Raw genomic sequence first — 16087 nt, forward strand, 5'->3', positions numbered from 1 at the left:
TTTGCACACGGCCAACCAGGTTCGATCCCTGGCATCCCATATGCTCCCCAGAGACTACCAGGAACGACAACGACTTTTGAGCACAGATCCAGGAGTAAACCCTGAGAGCTGCTGGGGGTGGCCCAACTCCCCTCCAATCCATATCAAGCCCCCGCCCGCACTGGATTCACTGGCACCCTAAGTTGATGCTTCTTATTGTTCCTGGCAGCATCAGCTGTATCTGTTTTATTTTGTTATTTGGGGGGGGGGGAGGGAGCAAATTCCTGACTCTGCGCTCAGCAAACTCCTAGCAGTGCTCAGGAAATCCTGTGGGGTGCCGGGGCTTGAATTTGGGCCAGCCGCGTGTAAGGCAAACACCCTCCTCCCCACTGTGTTGTCCCCCAAGATCCCTCGGGGGTGGATGGTCTTGTCCAGCCTTAGATTTATTTCCAAGAACCAATAGGGTTTGGAGAACATCTCTGAAGAAGCCAATGAGGGAGTCACACACTCTTGGCACATGTCCCCGACCAAGGGAAAGGAAGAGAATCTCTAAATTTAGATGCGGGGATCCTTTGGCAAGTTGGTTTTAGGGTGTTAGTTGGGCCAGCCAGCAAGGCCAGGCAGACCTGAAGGATCTTTATTAAGTGAGCTTCATTCTAAACAGGAGTTTGATTTTTTTTTTTTTTTTTGTGGGGTGCTCCCTAACACACCTCTTCCCCCAGGCCTGCTAGCATTTCACTGCACGATTGTCTCACTCGGACAATGCTCAGCGGTTAGGTACTCCAGGCTCTCTGCACTCAGGACTCATTCAGGGGACTCTGTGGGATGGCGGGGATAGAACCCAGGTCAGCTGCAGGCAAGGCAAGCGCCCTTCCCACTGTACTATCACTTCAGCCCTTCACATACTGTTTTTAAAACTGTTTTGGGGTCACACCCAGCTGTGCTCAGAGGTCACTCCTGGCTCTGCTCTCAGAAATTACTCCTGGCAGGCCCGGAGGACCATATGGGGTGCCGGGGTTTGAACCCCAGTTGACCTCTTGCAAAGCAAACACCGCCCTCTCCACTGTGCACTGTTTTTATTTTTATTGTTTTGTGTTTTGTTTTGGGGGCACACCGGCGGTGCTCAGGAGTTACTCCTGGCTTTGTGTTCAGAAATCACTCTGGGGACGCTCAGGGCACCTTGTAGTACTGTTGGGGGACTCAGACCGCCCTTGGCTTGTGCCTTAGCCCCCGTGCGGGCTCTCTGGTTCCGGCTGAACTTTCCAGAAGGAAGATTTTGTTAGGAATTCCCTAATAATCCCCAGGTTGCAGCCAAAGGGGATACTAAGGGATTCATTCTAATCCCTTTATCTTGTCTTAATCCCTTTATCACGGGTTGGTCAACCTTGGGTTTCCTGGCAGCCGAGCTGGAGGTCTTTCTGGAAGTTTCTGTGGGTTGGTTGGGCAGAGAGAGGCTTCAGATCGCAGCTTCTCTCTCACACCCTGTACTCCCCAGCGGCAGGTGTTTCTCTCGGGTCTCCCCCAGTCTGTGGTGTCTCTGGGTCTGCTGCGCTGTGGCTTTCTCATTGTCATCTTGCCCAAAGTGGACAGACTCTGCTAAAATGAGGGGTGGAGATTGAGGGAAATGTTGGTTTTTTTTGTTTGTTTTTTTAGTTTTTGGGTCACATCCAGCAGCGCTCAGGTGTTTCTCCTGGCTCTACGCTCAGAAATTGCTCCTGGCAGGCTCAAGGGACCCCATGGGATGTTGGGATTCAAACCACCGTTCTTCTGCATGCAAGGCAAACACCATACCTCCATGCTATCTCTCTGCCCCAAAATGTTGGTTCTTAAAGAAGATCCATTTCCAGATTTCCAGGGGGGCAGAGTTGAAGCCTTTTTTCTTTGTACTGTAAAGCGAATTGCAAAGTCAAAAACCAAGTCTTTGTGGGAAAGCTGGTTAGCTGCGTTTGAATTCCTAAGGAGCCTGAATCCTGAGTTAAGGACCCACTTGAAAACTGCAACTTCCAGTGAAACTAAGTCGCAAACAGTGGATGTGTGAGCAACATTGTTTTCGTTGTCTTTGGGCCACTATCAGAGTAACGTTGTTTCACATTCACCATGGGACAACATTGTTTCCCCGTAACATGGTTTCACGTTCCTTTTTCTTTTTCTTTTCTTTTTTCTCTTTTTGGTTTTTGGGTCACACCGGGCAGCGCTCAGGGGTTCCTCCTGGCTCTAAGCTCAGGAATCGCCCCTGGCAGGCACAGGATGCCATATGGGATGCCGGGATTCGAACCACCTTCCTTCTGCATGAAAGGCAAAAATGCCTTACCTCCATGCTATCTCTCCGGCCCCTATTTATTTATTTTCTTTTTTTCTCAGAAACTTTGTAACAAGTCGCTATTGCTCAGTAGTTCCTAATAGTCTTTTCTTTCCTTCTTTGTTTTGGGGCCACACCCAGTGAGGCTCAGGGGCTACTCCTGGCTATGTGCTCAGAAATTGTTCCTGGCTTGGGAGACCACATGGGACTCTGGGGAATCGAACTGTGGTCCGTTCTGAACCAGCTACGTGCAAGGCAAATGCTCTACTACTTGCACCACTGCTCCAGCACTGTAATAGTCTTTCTGAGCGACTGAAAATTGGGGATTTTGAGGCCGGAGAGATAGCATTAGAGGTAAGGCGTTTGCCTTTCATGCAGAAGGATGGTGGTTCTAATCTGCATCCCATATGGTCCCCTGTGCCTGCCAGGGGTGATTTCTGAGCCTAGAGTCAGGAGTAACCCCTGAGCGCTGCCAGGTGTGACCCCAAAAAATAAGAATAAATAAAAAGGGCCCGGAGAGATAGCACAGCGGTGTTTGCCTTGCAAGCAGCCAATCTAGGACCAAAGGTGTTTGGTTCGAATCCCGATGTCCCATATGGTCCCCCGTGCCTGCCAGGAGCTATTTCTGAGCAGACAGCCAGGAGTAACCCCTGAACACCGCTGGGTGTGACCCAAAAACCAAAAAAAATAAAAAATAAATAAATAAAAAGAAAATTGGGATTTTTGCCTGCAGATAATTGCTTTTCACTCTCTCTGGTCTCTCTCTCTCTCTCTCTCTCTCTCTCTCTCTCTCTCTCTCTCTCTCTCTCCTCTCTCTCCTCTCTCTCCTCTCTCTCCTCTCTCGCATGGGGGAGCTTCTGGAGGTGCTCAGAGCTGACTCCTGACTCTGGGCTAAGGGTTTTGGAAGAGACCATATGGGGTGCCGGAGATGGAACTCTTTCGGTCGAGTGCAAGGCAAAGCTCCTGCCCCCTCTGGCTGGTTTCATTTAGCAGAATTCCTTCCGGGTCATTGCAGGTGACAGGATTCTATCTTCTTAGCTGAATGTCGCCCAGAGTTTATAGAACACAGCTTGAGGCATGGGGGGGCCATACCCGTCAGTATTTGGGGTGGGGATAAATTCCAGCTCTGTGTGCTCAAGGCTGCTCCCTGTTAGAACTTGGAGCAGGCTGTGCTGGGGGTTTAACCAGCAAAGAAGCTATGTTTTACCCCTCAGCCCCTTCTCTCCCTCCTGCTAGAGCTTCCTAACTAAGAATCTGCCCATAGGTTGTTTACAAACCTTAGCTGTTGTAAATCATGCTTGCAAGAGACCTGGGGATCCAGAGCACCTCCAAAGAAGTGCTTGATGTTCTCCAGATAAACACCCAGAAGTAGCATAATCAGGCTCTAGGTTATTCTGAGTCGTTGTTATATTTATTTTGTGTAACTTTTTGGGTCGCACACTGCAAGGGATCGAACCCAGGGCCTCAGGCATGCAGGGCGGCCGAGCTCTAACGCTGACCCACAGCCCTGGCCCCGGTTTTCACTGGTTTGGGGAACTTCCAGCCTGTTTTCCCTAGTGGCCACACCAGCTCCCCTCCCCACTGGCCACGTTTTTGGGTTCCCTTTTCACCACTTCTGCAGTCCCCCCTTCTTTCTGCTCTTCTTAAGAAAAACTCTCACACGGGGTGGGGTGGGCCTGCTAGCTCTTTGTGTGTTCCATGGGCATTTTGCAATGGAGAAGTAGATTTTCATGGGCCTGCATGTCATCTGCTTGTCTGCCCACCTTTTTTTATTTTTAATTTATTTATTGGAACCCTAGGGTTTACAAAGTTGTTCTTTATGTTTGTTTATTTTGTTTTTGGGCCACACTTGGTGCCACTCAGGGGTTCCTCCTGACTCTACACTCAGAAATTGCCCCTGGCAGGCTTGGGGACCATATAGGATGCCAGGGATCGAACCAGGGTCTGTCCCAGGTTGGCCATATGCACAAGTACCTTACCATACTGTTGTGCTATCGCCCCAGCCCCCTCCAGCTTCAATTCATACTTTTTTTTGTTTGAGGGCGATACCTGGCTGTGCTGAGTGGTTACTCCCGGCTCTACACTCAGCAATCGCCCCTGGCAGGCTCAGGGGATGATATGGGATGCCAGGAATGGAATCTGGGTCTTTCCTGAGTTGTGCAAGGCAAATGCCCTACCATTATGCTATTGCTCTGGCCCCCCAAAGTTGCTCTTACTACAATTATTTCTGGCATTTATTATTATTATTATTTTGGTTTTTGGGCCACACCCTGTGACGCTCAGGGGTTACTCCTGGCTACGCACTCAGAAATCACTCCTGGCTTGGGGGACTATCTGTCATTCAGTATTCTAATACCAATTCCATTCTCAGTGTAATATTCCCTCCATCATTGTCCTCAGTTTCCCATCTATCCCCCAAGCCTGCCCCATGGAAAGTATGAATATTTACTTAAGATTGCTTGTTACGGGCCGGGAAGGTGGCGCTAGAGGTAAGGTGTCTGCCTTGTAAGCGCTAGCGTAGGACGGACCGCGGTTCGATCCCCCGGCGTCCCATATGGTCTCCCCAAGCCAGGGGCGATTTCTGAGCTCATAGCCAGGAGTAACCCCTGAGCGTCAAACGGGTGTGGCCCAGAAACCAAAAAAAAAAAAAAAAAGAAGATTGCTTGTTACAACTAAATGGTAATAGATTATTTCAGAGAAAAAGTTTAATTAAAAAATCATTTGGGGGGGCGGAGAGATAGCACAGCAGCATTTGCCTTGCAAGCAGCCGATCCAGTACCAAAGGTGGTTGGTTTGATCCCAGCATCCCATAAGGTCCTCCGTGCCTGCCAGGAGCTATTTCTGAGCAGATAGCCAGGAGTAACCCCTGAGTTCTGCTGGGTGTGGCCCAAAAACAAACAAAACAAAACAAAACAAAACAAAAAATCATTTGGGGGGCCGGAGAGAGAGAATGGAGGTAACGCATTTGCCTTTCATGCAGGAGGTCATCGGTTCGAATCCCTGCGTCCCATATGGTCCCCCGTGCCTGCCAGGAGCAATTTCTGAGCCTGGAGCCAGGAATAACCCCTGAGCACTGCTGGGTGTGACCCAAAACTACAAAAAAAAAAAAATCATTTGGGGCTGGAGCGATAACACAAATGCAGGTAGGGCATTTGCCTTGCAAGCAGCTGACCCATGTTTGATCTCTGGCATCCCATTGGTCCCCCGAGCCTGCCAGGAGTAATTTCTTTCCTTGTCTCTTTGGATGGGGGGGAGCACACCAGACGGCACTCAGGGATTTCTCCTGGCTCTGTGCTCAGAAATTACTCCTGGAGGCTGGAGTGGTGGCACAAGCAGTAGGGCATTTACCTTGTACACACTAACCTAGGACAGACCCCGGTTTGATCCCCCGTCCTCCCATTTGGTCCCCGGAGCCAGGAGCCATTTCTGAGCGCATAGCCAGGAGTAACTCCTGAGTGTCATTGGGTGTGGCCCCCAAAACAAAACAAACAAACAAGCAAAAGAAGAAATCACTCCTGGCAGTCTCAGGGGTCTATATTGAGATAGCAGTGATTGAGCCCATGTAGGCCACCACATGCAAGGCAAATGCCCTGCTCGCTGTGCTATCACTCCTAGCCAGGAGTAATTTCTGAGCTCAGAGCTGGGAATAACCCCCTGAGCGCCATTGGGTGTGGCCTAAAAATCAAAAAACTAGAAAAATAACAAATAAAATCAGTGAAAATTATCATCAGAATGGGGTCGTCAGGGGCCGGAGAGATAGCATGGAGGTAAGGCGTTTGCCTTTCATGCAGGAGGTCATCGGTTCGAATCCCGGCGCCCCATATGGTCCCCTGTGCCTGCCAGGAGCAATTTCTGAGCCTGGAGCCAGGAATAACCCCTGAGCACTGCCAGGTGTGACCCAAAAACCAAAAAAAAAAAAAAGAATGGGGTCGTCAAATTATGTCTGAAAGTTTTCGTAGGCGGTTGTTGCTGGTTGGACATTCTGTTGTTGGTTTTGTTTGTTGAACGAAGACGGATTGCATGATAATTTCACATCAAATTTGCTGTATTCCTCTCGGGATGTCAATATCAAAAAATATGGAGGTGCCACATATGGGGAGACACATACTCAAGGACTTGAAGGAGCCGGGGAGCTGGGCTGATGAGCTGATGTATGACAGGCCATCTCTTGGAAAACATATATATGTAATATATGAAAAATATATATGGGGCCCGGAGAGATAGCACAGCGGTGTTTGCCTTGCAAGCAGCCGATCCAGGACCAAAGGTGGTTGGTTCGAATCCCGGTGTCCCATATGGTCCCCCGTGCCTGCCTGCCAGGAGCTATTTCTGAGCAGACAGCCAGGAGTAACCCCTGAGCACTGCCGGGTGTGACCCAAAAACCAAAAAAAAAAAAAAAAAAAAAGAAAAATATATATGAAACGATGGGATTTTTGCTTTGCGCTGGCACCACCCCTAGTGATGTTCAGGGTTTATTCTTGGCTCTGCACTCAAGGGATGATCACTCCTGGCAGTACTCTGGGGTTCTTTTTTTTTTTTTTTTTTTTTGTTTTTGGGCCACACCCGGTGACGCTCAGGGGTTACTCCTGGCTATGCGCTCAGAAGTCGCTCCTGGCTTGGGGGACCATATGGGACGCCGGGGGATCGAACCGAGGTCCGTCCTAGGCTAGCGCAGGCAAGGCAGGCACCTTACCTCTAGCGCCACCGCCCGGCCCCTACTCTGGGGTTCTTAGGGGAGGCTGGGACTCGAACCCAGCCCAAGCGCCCACTTGGCTCCAGTTCCAGGTGATCGTATCTTGAGGTCCTGGTATTTCGAAGTCATTGGAGACAACACAGCATTAACAAGCTCACAGCTGCCACTTGTGGGCTGCCATGATTTATCCCGTGTGTAATTACCTGCCTCCAAGTTGTTCAAGCCGTTTCCGGCCTCATTAACCCGAGGCTTCAGGAGTTAACCATTCATTTCCTGGGCTTCCTGCTACTTGGCTCAAGATGAAATGTTTTACCAATGGCCCAGCCTCCAGATTTAGGCTTTAGGGAAAATTAATTAAGAGGTACTGATGGGGCCACAGTGTTAGCACAGCCCGTAGGTGTTTTCCTTGCACGCAGGCGGCTGACATGGGTTTGATTCCTGGCATCCCATATGGTCCCCTGAGCCTGTCATGAGCGATTTCTGAGAGCAGAGCCTGCAGTAACCTCTGAGCCCCTCCAATGTGGCCCCAAAACAAAAACCAACCAAACACAAAACCCAAGAAGTACTGGTGGCGGGACAGAAGGAAGGAGGGAAGAAAGGAAAAATAAAAGGAAATGAAAACTGGCATGAGGTTAGTACATCAGAATGCGTCTATCTCTTTCCAAATCAGGCAGGAGTAATAATTCACTTATTTCATTTTCTTTTCTTTTCTTTTCTTTTTTTTTTTGGGGGGGTGGGGTTGGGCCACACCCGGCGTTGCTCAGGAGTTAACTCCTGGCTGTCTGCTCAGAAATAGCTCCTGGCAGGCACGGGGGACCATCTGGGACACCGGGATTCGAACCAACCAACTTTGGTCCTGGATCGGCTGCTTGCAAGGCAAACGCCGCTGTGCTATCTCCCCGGGCCCTTATTTTATTTTCTTTCCTTCCTTTCTTTCTGTGTTTGCTTGTTGTTGGACCAGACCTGGCAGTGCTGAGGGCTGACTCCTGGCTCTGCACTCGGGGATCACTCCAGGTGGTACTCAGGGAACCCTAGGGATTATGGAATTGGGGGATTGACCCTGGGTTAGCCACATGCAATCAATGCAAGTGCCCTCCCCACTGTACTATCTCTCCAGCCCGAGCTGCAGTTTCTCTTTCCAAAATCATGGTTGGCTCTGCTTAGGCCAGCGACTTATTTGGAGCTGAGAATGGAGACTCCAAAAATAAAAAATAAATTAAAAGGTAAAATGACAGATTTGTTGGGGACCGGTACATTGTGATCTGCCTGACCCTGCCCTCCCCAGCCTCCTGCTGCTAGAACATTGGCTGACAACATGAAGACAGCTCAATTTTATGGGTGTGTGTGTGTGTGTGTGTGTGTGTGTGTGTGTGTGTGTGTGTGTGTGTCTGTCTGTCTGTCTGTCTGTTTTTGGTTTTCAGTCAAAGCCGGCAGTGCTCAGGTTTTACTCCTGGCAAACTCTGGAGAACCAGGACAAGGTGCTGGGGATTGAACCCTGGTCCGCTGTGTGCAAAGCAAGCGCCCTCCCATCTGTACTAGAATTTAAAGCCTGATATCCTAGGAAAGTCACTTAAACTATTTCCAAGTTTGGGCAGCAGGCTCATTTAAAAAAAAAAAAAAAAAGCTGGGACTGGAGCGACAGCACAGCTCATAGGGTGTTTGCTTTGCACGTGGCCTACCCGGGATGGATTCAGGTTCGATCCCCGGCATCCCAAATGCTCCCATGAGCCTGCCAGGGGAGATTTCTGAGCTCAGAGACCAGGAGTAACCCCTGAGCACCTGTTGTGGCCCAAACACCAAAAAAAAATTTTTTTAATAGGGGTTGGACAAATAGGAAAATAAGGACTCTTGTCTTGCACAGAGCCAACCTGGGTTCGATCCCCAGCATCCCATAGCTTTCCCCAGCACTACAAAGAGTGATTCCTGAGAGCAGAGCTGGGAGTAAGTCCTGAGCCTTGCTGGGTTGGCTCCCAAATGAAAATAAATATAGATCTAATAAAATGATGATGATGATGATGATGATAATAGAATAAAAGCAGCTGGACAGTATGTCTGATATGGGGGCCACACCTGGCAGTGCTCAGGGCTTCTTTCTCACTCTGTGCTCGAGGATTGTGCCTGGCGGGGTTCCAGGGACTGAAAGGGGTGTGTGCGTGTGTGAGTCCCCTGCAAAGCCAGCACCGTACCTGCTGTATTATGGCTCTTCTCACGCACCCCAAAAAGAATCCTTTTAAAGCAACCCCTTCTGCTGCTTCTCCCTCCTTCCCACCTCGAAACAAAACCAACTCCCCAGTTCCCCTTGGCTTGATCTCCAGCCCAGAAATTCCAGCGACACCGACCCAACGCCACTTCTGCCTGCGGGGGACCAACAAACTTTTCCCCTCTGGGGAGAAAGGCTGCTTTTCCTCCTGGGACCCTCCTCCCCAAGGGACGCCTGAAAAACTGCCTTCCCGGGGACCATACACCCCCCTCCCCAAAGAAAACCACCCCCCCAGACTGAGTTGGTTGGTTTCAGAACAAACCCGTGGGTTTCTCTCGAGAAGAGAAAATGATTTGCCTTTTCGCCCAAGGACTGCTGCGGAAAAATAATAGATTTACTTCTTTGGGAAGATTTTTTTGAAAGATCTGGCTCCTGCGAGATGGAGGGATGGTGCTGGGGATGGCATTGTTTGGTTTGGGCGCTTTCTGCCGTTGCCTGGCAACCGGCTCCAGGAGACGGGAGTGGACGGCGTCGCCCCCGGCAACCGTTGCTACGGAACCAAACAACGGCGGCCACAGCGCCCCGGGACCGCTGGCGCTGGCGCTGGCGGCCGCCCCGGGAGCCGGGCGGGCGGCTGGGGGGCTTTAATTGCTCATTTGCATGTCTCCCCCCCCTGGCCACCCCACCCCACCCTACCCCACCCCGGGCTCGCGTCTGGCCTGGCGGCAGGTGGACTCCCAGGTCCCCAGGGAGCACCCCGAAAGTGACACACACCCCAGATGCACTTCGCCTCTTCGGGATTTGTTCTAGAACTTTCTCCGCTGGAGATCTGTTTCAGGCTTCTGACACTCCCCCCCCCCCCCCACACACACCTCATCATCCAATTCCTCCAGCTCCCCACCAAACCAGCCCAGCCACACCCCCTTCACACACCCTGGCTATTCCTTAGGCGTCCCCCCCCCAAAAAAAAAAAAACAGGCCTCTGAGGAGGTTGGAGCAGTGGGACAGCTGGGACGGTTCTGGTCTTGCATTGGACAGCCCCAGTAGGGAACCCCCCAGGTGTTGCCGGGAATGAGCACTGAGCTCTGAACCCAGAGTCAGCCCTGAGCACTGCCAGGTGTGGCCCCCAAAAAGAAATCAGAAGTTGAGCAAACCCTGAAGCTGTCCAGGAAAAGTGTTTTATGCAGAAAGTTGGCCCTGGCTGGGTGACTGGACTGAAAAACTTTTGGGGGTCGCTTGAGGGCGGGGGTTGAACTTTCCTGGTTGAGCCTTGAAGATGTTGAGGTGCAGCTGGTTCCCCATGGCTGAAGGAGGGAGGCTGGATGTACTTGTTGTAAATATTGTGAATAGATGGACAGTCATCAAAACAGGGGGTGACTTCCCCTCCACTCCTCCTCCTCCCACTTTTGCTGCTCCTTTTGTTGTTGTTGTTGTTGTTGTTTTGTTTAGGGGTTACTCCTGGCTCTGCACTCTGAAATCGCTCCTGCCAGGCTCGAGGGACCATATGGGATGTCAGGAATCGACATCCTTGGGTCGGCCGCGTGCAAGGCAAATGCCCTATCACTGTGCTATTGCTCCAGCCCCTGCTCCTCTTTTGGGTCTTGGGGTCCTGCTCAGGGCTGACTCCTGGCTCTGTGCTCAGGGATCACTCCAGGCAGGGCTCGGGGCACCCTATGGGATGCCAGGGATCAAACTCAGGTCAGCCAAGTGTGAGGCAGGTGCTGGCTGTCACTGCCTGTGCCATCACTCCCGGCCTCAACTCCACCCCCTCCTCCTCCTGCTCCTCCTCCGAGCTCCCCATGGCAGTTGTTTACCGGCAGGGCTGGTTGCTTGGTAAACAGAGCCGGGAACTTCATTCAAAGCTGGTGGCACGAGTGTGTGTCTCCTGTCCCTCTGCCCCGAGGGAGCAGGGCTGGAAATTGAGAAATGTCGGGGTCCCTGCAGACTTAGAACTGTCTCCCCTTCCTGTCCATGAGCTGACTGAGTGTATTGGCAATGGCCCGTAAGAGCATCCACAAACACACATCCACAAACACACACACAGGATTTTTTTTCCAACTGAACTTACTCTCTTTTTGTTTGTTTTCATTTTTCTGTTTTTTTTGGGCCACACCCGGCTGTGCTCAGGGGTTACTCCTGGCTATCTGCACAGAAATTGTTCCTGGCAGGCTCGGGGACCACATGGGATGCCGGGATTCGAATCAGCAACCTTTTGCATGCAAGGCAAATGTCCTACCTCCAAGCTATCTCCTCCCCCCCCCTGGAACTTACACTGGACTCTGTCTATGCTAGGGGACACTCAGGGGGCTTGGGGTGCTGGGGAAGGAACCAGGGGCCTCACATGTGCAAGGCTAGTTAGAGATCTAGCCAGGAGTCAGCCCCCTGCCTTGGAGACATGTGCCCTGCAAAAAGTGAGGCTTTTCCGGGACTTTTTTTTTGGGGGGGGGTATTTGGGGCCACACTCACAGTGCTCACTCACAGCTGGAACCGGCTCTGGCCAGCCCAACACTTTCAGAAATTTCCTGCTGCCTCAGTTTCTGGCTGCCTGCCACAGTTTCTGTTTCGGGGTCAGGACTGACTTCTGAAGGGCTTGGAAGATGCTGTGGAGAGTTGGGAGTGGGACCCCAATTCGCTGCTTGCAAGGCCATTGCCCTATTCTGCTTTCCCCTCCCTCCCTGGTCTCTGCCATCACTCCAGCTCCTTGTCACAGCAGCTGTTTCCCTTCTAGCACTTTCCTGGCTCAGCTCAGTCCCTGGCACCCCAGAGAGGGCCCCCCACAAGCACTCTGAAGTGATAACCCTGACCTTTACCCTTCCTGTCTTCTATGGCTGTGCTCAACCAGTGTCAGGGTGTGGTTGGCTGGACTGTGTCGCCCACCATGACCGAGATCTGTTCCCCCGACTCCCACCCCCAAACAGGCCCCCTCCCTCATCACCCCACCCTCTGCAGTGATGGGCTGAGCCCCAATCTGCAGCCCTCCCTGTCTCCCTCAGGTCCCCTTCCTGGGGACCTCAGAGCCCAGGGGCTGGGGGGCTATCCAGGAGGATGGAGAACGGGGATCCCCTCCAGGGCTGGTGAGGTTGGAGAAGCCAAGGGAGGGGTGAGGGTGGGGTGCAGCACCCAGAGGTGGGGTGCAGAGACTGTGTCGGGGGTGTGGGGACATTTCTCTGAGTCCCTTTGGGGGTTGTCGGAAGACTCCCATGTCTCTCCTGTGTTGCTGTCTGGACCTTTCTGTGACGGTGGGGTGTACATGTTAATATATGTGTGATCCATGTGAGTTGTTGGTCTGGCAAAGGTGCCGTTGGTGCATGTGTATGCACGCACGCATGTATGCTTATATGTTCGTGAACATACAGGGTGTGAGGCTTTTTGAGGGGGGTATTTGAGACTCTCTCTACAGTGCTCAGGGATCACTTTAGACAAGCTCAGAGGCCTCTAGGGGATGCCAGGGATGGAACCCAGCTCAGCTGCATGCCAGGCCGCCCCTGTTTCCCAAAGTCATGTTTTGTGGGGGTTCTGGGATATCCCCTCTACAGGCTGGTGGGTGTCGGGGAGCACATTCAAAAGGCCGGGGTGCTGGGTCAGAGAGCAGCTCTGTTGGGTTAACTGGACCCAGGGGGGGGGTGGGAAGAGGAGAGAGAGAGACAGAGACAGAGAAACAGATAGACACAGAGAGAGAGACAGAGAGAAAGAGAAAGAGTGAGAGAGCGCTTGGCGGCTAAAGGAAGCCGGAACAGAAGCCCAGTTCTTACCCAAAGAAAAAGGAATTTAAATTCTGCAGCAACTCTAGCAGCCAGGCCCGGCCTGCAGGAGAAGAAAGTGGAAATTGGAGTGGGGAAAAGTCGGGGAGGGGGCACCCCTGAGGTTGAGGTTTCCTGGGGACAGCAGCAGGAGTGTGGACAAGGACAGGTGACTCACTGGGACCTGCCCCACCCCACCTTGGACCTTAACCCTCTGCACCACCTGTAACTGTTTTTTGGGGCATCTGCTCCTCCCTGCAAGGGCATTTGGAGTACCTTCCAGTCTGCACCCTCACACCGTTCACACCTCTTTGTGTTGGGGCCAGACACCCCTGGAGACACTGCAGTGGGTCAGGGCAAGGGGAGGGGGCGTCACAGCCCCCCACAGAGAGTCCATGGCCAGAGGAGCCCCTGAATATTGGGGGCAGCCTTGAGAAAGAAGACTTGGGGGTGTACCCCCGCTCTGAGTGTCCTGACTTCATGGGGGGATGTTTCCCCCAACATCACCAGGCTCCCGAGTGGGGCTGGGGTCAGGGGTGCCAGGGCAGCAGGAGGCCTTATCCCAGTGGGAGGGGGTGAAACTAGACAGGAGTCCATGACCATCACCCCTGCATCCCCCCCCCCCCCACCGCCCCATTGTGTTCAGGTGCTTAAGCTGCTCTGGAGAAGCCTCTGGACAAGTTGCCACTTCTTCCCTGCGATGCAGCTCCAGGGTTCCTGGGGGTCACAAGTGCTTGGTGCCAGGGGGGAAGGGGAGGGGCCGGGAGTGGGTGACCCGATGTCCTCCCCACCCCCGCACACCTCCTAGCTCATTTTGCTCCATTTTTTGTTTTGTTTTGCTTGGGGACCACACCCGGCGGTGGCGCTCAGGGGTTCCTCCTGGCTCTGCACTCAGAAATCCCTCCTGGCAGGCAGGCTCGGGGACTCTGTGAGGTGCCGGGGATCGAACCCGCGTCCGTCCGGGGTTGGCTGCGTGCAAGGCAAAAGCCCTACCGCTGTGCTATCGCTCCAGGCTCCATTTCACTCCTGATCTCCTCGGTGTCCTAGTGTCCTAAGGGGTCCTGAAGATGATCCGATGGGTGGCAGGTGGAGGCGGCCCCCACACACATATGTGAGCGTGTGTGTGTGTGTGTCCATGTGTGTGCGTGTGTCTGTCGGGGGCAGGAGCGGTGGCTGCTGGAGGGCACCGTGAGTCAGCTTGGGCCGGGCCGGGCCGGGCCGGGAGCCCCATCAGCCAGCCGGGCCTTGGTCCCTTTCCTGTCCTCCCCGTTGCCCGGCAACCCGAGTATTTTCCGCAAACAGAAGCCTCTTCCCTTTGTGCCCGGCGGCTCCATTCATCCCGCTGGGGGCCCGGCCCGGCCCGGCCCGCCCGGCCCAGCTCTGCTCCCGGGCGCCGCGGAGTAGAGATGGCGCACAGCGCCTCCCGCTGGCTGAATTGTGGTACTGCGCCGCCGCCACCACAGCCGCCCTGCGGTGGGAAGCTGGAAACAGCTCAATATTGAAGTTCCCAGGGTCCTTTTTGTGGTGTGTGCGGGGTGGACAGGGAAGAGCCTGGAGTGAAAATTTTAGATATGGCCCAAAGATTTTTTTGGGTTGATGTTTGGGCCACACTCCAGGGCTCCCTCCTGGTTCTGCGCTCAGGAATCTTCCGGAGGTGCTCAGGGGGACTCAAGGGGTACCAGGGATCGAACCAGGGCCAGCCACACACATGCAGGACAAGCGCCGTCCCCTCTGGGCTGTCGCTCTAGCCTCATTGTCCAGGCTCTGTGGACAACAGACCCTTGTCCCCAGTCCTGGGAATGTTTCTGTTGGAGTGCAAAGAATGGGCCGCCACAGCTCTAGAGAAAGACCCCCGTCAGTCCCCCCAATCCCACCCAGTCACCCCCCATCAGCTGCCCCTCCAATGCCTTCTGGATCTGAGACACTGTCACTTGGGTCACTGCAGGGTTTGGACCCAGTTGTGCTCACTGTCCCATCAGCCTGTCCCCTTGGGCCAGCCCCAGCTCTTCCTGGCCAAGTGGGGCGCCTCCATAGAGCAGGAACCTGGAACCTGGGACATTCGCTTGCCCCCAAGACATACGCACATATGCAAACATGTAAACTATATGAAACAATATAGTTCCCCCAAATCACTCTGTTCTTGGCTTTGGGAGGGAAGCATGCTCACGACCACCCTGGATGACATGTCTCGGCGCCCGGATTAAGACCCTTTGCTGACAGGAGGAGGCCAGAGGTCAGCGCCCCCTCAAAGCAGAGAAAAAGAGGGGCGTCCCAGAAGCAGGGTCAAGACTCAAAGCAGAGAAAAAGGGAGTGTCCCAGAAGCAGGGCCCAGGCGCTCCGCGGGGTTCTGCCGCCACCTGCTGGCCACGCTGGGTTAAGCCCTCAGAGAGCACGCGCGCGCCTTAGTGAGTTATGGGGCTCCCTCCAAGCACTCTGGGGGACCTCAGCAAAGAGCCACCCTAGAAGAGGCGGGATTAGCCGACGACAGGACAGCGTCGAGGCTCTCAGGTTTAATTCCTGGGAGCAAGGCCTAAACACAGAGTCGGGAGTCAGACTTGAGGATAGCCAGGTGTCTCCCCACCCCCGAAAAAAAAAAAACTTTAAAATGCTTTACGTGGGGCTGGAGCTATAATCCAGCTGGGGGCTCGCTCCTTGGATGGCCCAGGGGTCAGAGCACTCAGTCCCTAGCACCTCCCTGGTCCCAGAAGAAGGGTTGGTGTGACTTCGGGGCAATACCCAGTAACCTTTGGGACTACTCCAGACTCATTATGGGGGGGGGGGTAGTCTTTCCTGATTGTGGTTGGGGAGCCCAGTGGTGTCAGGGATCAAACCCTGACCTTCCACATGCAAAGCCATTGAGTGGTCACCCCAGGACCACAGAAATTATGTTGCTTTTGGTGGAGGGAAGTACACCGGCAGTGGCCCAGGGTCACTTTAGTGCTGGGGATCAGACAGGGTTTCCTGCATCTACTGTGTTCTTGGCTCCACAGACTGCTAGGGGGAACGTTGGGGGAAAAGCGGGGGGGCCCCAATTAAGGACTCCTTTTCCTTCTATATCTCTTTTTCCCTCCCTGCAACTGTGTTTCTGTTGGGTTTCTGGGGGTTGTTCCTTTGTTTTGGGGTTTGGGACCATACCCGGCAGCACTCCGGGGTTCCTCCTGGCTCTGCATTCAGAA

General features: G+C 53.3%; 1 protein-coding gene across 1 annotated transcript in view; it reads left to right on the plus strand.

Annotated features, from left to right (window-relative positions):
* The window catches only part of LOC126029745 (protein ENL-like), a 122894-nt gene that overhangs the window by 53719 nt on the left and 53088 nt on the right, over positions 1–16087 (plus strand). The window lies entirely within an intron of this gene.

The sequence above is a fragment of the Suncus etruscus genome, chromosome 15, assembly GCF_024139225.1.
Source record: "Suncus etruscus isolate mSunEtr1 chromosome 15, mSunEtr1.pri.cur, whole genome shotgun sequence".
Taxonomy (NCBI): domain Eukaryota; kingdom Metazoa; phylum Chordata; class Mammalia; order Eulipotyphla; family Soricidae; genus Suncus; species Suncus etruscus.